The sequence below is a fragment of the Calidris pugnax genome, unplaced genomic scaffold (genome assembly GCF_001431845.1).
Source record: "Calidris pugnax isolate Ruff unplaced genomic scaffold, ASM143184v1 scaffold208, whole genome shotgun sequence".
NCBI classification, from domain to species: domain Eukaryota; kingdom Metazoa; phylum Chordata; class Aves; order Charadriiformes; family Scolopacidae; genus Calidris; species Calidris pugnax.
In genome coordinates, this window is record NW_015090967.1 from 305,638 (window position 1) to 310,268 (window position 4,631).

Genomic DNA, 4,631 nt, shown 5'->3' on the forward strand with positions numbered 1-4,631 from the left:
GGCCGCCCGCAGTGGCGGCGGTGGAGGGCGGGCCGAGGGCGAGGCCGTGGGCCGCCCCGCTGCGCTCCGCCGGCCCTGGGCTCCCCCCACCCCCCGGCGTGAGGGGAGCTGCCTCGGGCCACGGCGGTCGGTGGCAGCGTGGCCGGTGACAGGCCTGGCCCCGGGGCCATGCGGCGCTTCGGTCACCAGCGCTCGCTGTCACCGGCGCTGAACGAACGCCCGCGGCCTTGCCCTGGGGGCCCTTCCCGGCCGCGAGTGCTGCCCCCTTCGCGGGCTGGAAGCAGCCGGGTACCGGCACCCCGGACTTGCCAACGGGACGGCTGTGGTGGTCCCTTTGTGCCCCGCAAGCCCCGGTGGAGTATGTCCTGGACTTCTCCCATGCTTTCCGCCTCTCAAGCCTATAGGGTCCTGGCCTGCGACTGAGTCATCATTAACTCCTGCTTCAGTTTGTTTGGTTTTGTTGTGTTTTTTTTTTTACAGGGATTACTGTAAATTTAGACTTTGTGTTGCTCCCCTTATCCTCTCCACACTTACAGGCCTCTCCTGGCCTGTTCACCCCGTGTCAGGGTTGAGCTCACTCTTCTCCCAGCCACTGTGCCCTCCTCCCCTATTCTGCTGATCAAGAGTCGGTCTCCTCATCAGGCACCTCCAGCCACCCCACGCTTCCTTCCCCCCAACATTGATGATTCAAGGATTGGAGCATTTCCATTATGAGGAGAGACTGAGAGAGCTGGGACTGTTTAGACTGGAGAAGATAAGGCTGAGGGGAGACCTTATCAATGCCTACAAGTATCTCAAGGGCGGGTTGAAGGAGGAGGGAGCCAGACTCTTTTCAGTGGTTCCCACTGAGAGGACGAGGGGCAACGGGCACAAGTTGGAACATAAGAGGTTCCACTCAAATATGAGGAGAAACTTCTTCACGGTGAGGGTGACGGAGCCCTGGAACAGGCTGCCCAGGGAGGTTGTGGAGTCCCCTTCCTTGGAGATTTTCAAGACCTGCCTGGATGCAGTCCTGAGTAACATGCTCTAGCTCTAGGCAATCCTGCTTCAGCAGGGGAGTTGGACTAGATGATCTCTATGGTCCCTTCCAACTCTAAAATTCAGTGAAATTCAGTGAAAACACCTTTCTTCAAACGGAGGATCTAGGATCCAGATTTTAATTCAAAAGCTTCTTCCCCCCCGCCCCCGCCCCAGCCTGCCTGTCCTGGTGGATCTAGTTCCACTTCTTCGCCCTCTGTGCCAGAAATTGTTCAGCCTGCCAGCTCTCTGTGGCTTTGTCTGATGGTCCTACACAGCGCCGCCTGCAAGTCACTTATACCATAGGTTTGTGCTAAGATGAAAAACCAGAAAAAAGCTCTAGGGGTTGTGGCACCAAAAAAAAAGTTACTTCTTAGACAAGGATGTTGTCCCACAGGGGCTGACCTGACCGTTAAGTGCTCATCTCTCTGCCTGTGGCCTGATGCACAAGTTTTACAGGCAACCAGCAGTTTTCTGCCAGCTGCCCTCCATGCAACATGCACACTAAAATAAGCTCTTTGTGAGAAGAATCCTCTTACCTGCTTTCAGTTTTGATACTGAAACTCAAGTCAGGCCCAAAACACCCACTGCAGTTGCCACAGGGCAATTGGAGCTTTGTTCGAGGTGCTCTCCTCCTCATGTGCAAAACAGTCCTTCAGAAATGTTAACTGCAAAACTTTACACGCCCTGTATTAAACTGCTGTTTTCCAATGGCTTAAACCAGTTAAATTTGGTTGATTTTCTTGGAGGTGGTGAAGCTTATATCCCTGACACAAATACCAAGTTTCTACAGGGTTACACAAGAACTTTTCAGAAAATAGAAGATCATGACCATATTAGACAGGAAAAAAGACTTTCTTCCTGTGCAGAAATGGATGAGCACTTTGTGAGAAATTGGCTGAGTTTTGCTTCAGCTAATTGATACATTTTTTGTTAGCGTGTCTGTATTGAAGGAGGAGGCTCGGTGATAGTGGAGTCTCATCCATTGGGCCCAGCTAATCTTTAGAAATGCCTGGGGCTGTCCGGGGATCCTGGTGTACGGGGAAGTTGTCTAGGTGAAGAGAGCCAGACTGATGGCAGACTGGTAAGTGGACAAAGGACTGTGAAGACTGATAAGTGGACGAAGGTCATCTAGAGGGTGACTGATGAAGATGAGGATAAAAGATGAAGTAAACGACCACCAAGGTGCTTGTAACTACTAACACTGGACAGTATATGATAGCAAAGACTGTGAAATAACGTGCAGCGTAATCAACTAATCAAAGGTGTGTTTAGAATAATGATTTTGTAGAGTAGGTGTGTGTGCCTTATAAGGTGAAAAGGTGTAAACTAGAATCTGTAATAGGTCAGGCAGTCGGGAAGAATGTGAGCTCCAACTTCTTCTCAGCCAATGAGAAGAAAGACAGTAACTCAGATGGCTGGGATAAGAAGTATAAAATACCCAAAAAGCTAAAAGATCGGTGTGTCTCTGCTTTGAGATGCACCCGATTCAGTGCTGTTTCGTACAACAAATTTTTTATACCGTTGCTTCGACAACTTTGTCCTCTTTAAATTCTAAGTGTGAGCCGGTGTTTCTCACAACTTTGGGCAAAAGTTGTTTAAAAAAACTAAGAAAAAGGTAGACTGCAGATCTAGACTTGTTTAGGGAAAGATAAAAGTTTGGCAGTGGTAGAAATTGTATCTGCATTGGCAGAACATGTAAATCTTTATTTCACTGCATTGAATCATTCCTATTTCAGCACTATGTAAAGTTTCATATTTTTTCCTAAATGAAAAATTGTTGAGTACTGCAAGAACCGTGTATATTAATATTTTGCTATGCAGGAACTGACAAGCTGCAGGGATTCCCTTAGCTAAGTCACTACTCTGTTTAATCCTATAGTTGCATTTGTCTCCCATTTCAGATTAAATAAAATCATATTTTAGTTTTGAAAAGAATGCTTTTGCAATCTCATGAGGACATTCTGATTGCCTTAGCCTTTGGAAATAGTCTTTTTAATCTGACATTTCTCAGGAATCGGAAGCTTTCCACCTTGTGTTTAAATCAGTGAAAATACTCTTTTTTTCCTGATTAAGGAAGCAACTCGGGATGTCTTAGTTTCATACAAAAGTAGGGTGTTCTTCCAAAGAGACTCATGTGATAAAAGCATATTTTAAAGGGAAAAGAAACTAAAATTAGATTTAAAGAGTGAAAAATAAAATTGTTTGAACAAGTTATGTTTTGTGTTTAATCGGCCTCATTTGTATGTTAGGTAACTGTAAGATTGAAGACAAACTGCTCAAATACAGACACAATAGAATGAAAAAGAATGTGCATCTTGCAATCCAGGCATTGTACTTGAAAGACAGTAACGTGCCATACTGATATAAAGAAAGTCCATATCATAATTTTTTAGCAAACGGCTTCATTTTGAATGACATTACCCATAGTGTCAGCCGAACTTGCCACCTGACGCTCAAGCAAGAGCTCAGGTATGCTGACACGCATTAAGTTGTTACAGGCCGTGAATGAAGTTCGGAGGTGGAAAACGGTTCTTCCTGCGAGGAATTGTACCTCTTGGGCTTGCCTGTTTGAAACAGCCGTTCCAACTGATTTCCTGCAGGTGTGGGTCAGGCCGTGCTGCAGAGCAGCCGGCTGGTATCCTGTCTGCAAGGAAAGCTGTTACTGCTTGCTCTGCCAAGGCCTGGCCCAGACTGAAGCACCACGTTCTCCTCTCCTTTTTTTTTTTTTTTTTCTGAAGGTCTAGCACTCTTTCATGAACATGTCACTCTGAAGAATAAGAAATGCGTTAATGTTGAATTCCATGTGTGATACAACTCTGATTTGTTTCCATCTTTCTTACAAAAACCCCATATATCCTGAACATGCATAGGTTTTGGACCAAAACATTCCCGAAACTGTGAAGAAGTGCCTTAGTGTATATATGAGATGGATTTTTCAGTGTGGGAGGAAGGAAGGGTGTTTGTCTAGATACACATGCAGCTGCAGAATTTTGTCTAAAGCAATTTTTGTGAATCAAGGTAAAAAATGATATGTGTGTTATGTTGGGCAGATAAAATCATCATGTTGGTTCACTATCTGGTAAGCAATTATGGTGCAGAAACCTATCAGGACTTGCAGACATGGGGTCTACTACAGGCTGCCAGATCAAGGGGAGCCTATTTACAAAGCCTTTTTACTCCAGCTACAGGAGGCATTACATTCGCAGGCTCTTGTCTTGCTGGGGGACCTCAGCCACCCCAACATCTGCTGGAAAAGTAGCACGGTGACCTGTAGGTTAACCCAGAGACTCCTATTGCATTGAAAATACCTTCTAAAGCCAGGCAATAGACCGCCTCAGCAGATGTCTTAGTCAGCAACACAAGCAAGGTCATCAGTGACGTGCAGATTGGAGGCAGTCTGGGCTGCAGTGATCATCTGCTGCTGGAGTTCACAATCCTGAGGGATATGGGTCAGGGGAAGAATAAAGTCAGGCCCTTGAATTTTAGGAAAGCAAAATTCCAGCTTTTCAAGGAGTTTGTCAAGAGGACCCCCTGGGACAAGGGAACAAGAGGACACAAAAGAGCTGGCAGATCTATAAAGATAATATCTAAGTTTCCTTAGAGTACAAGAG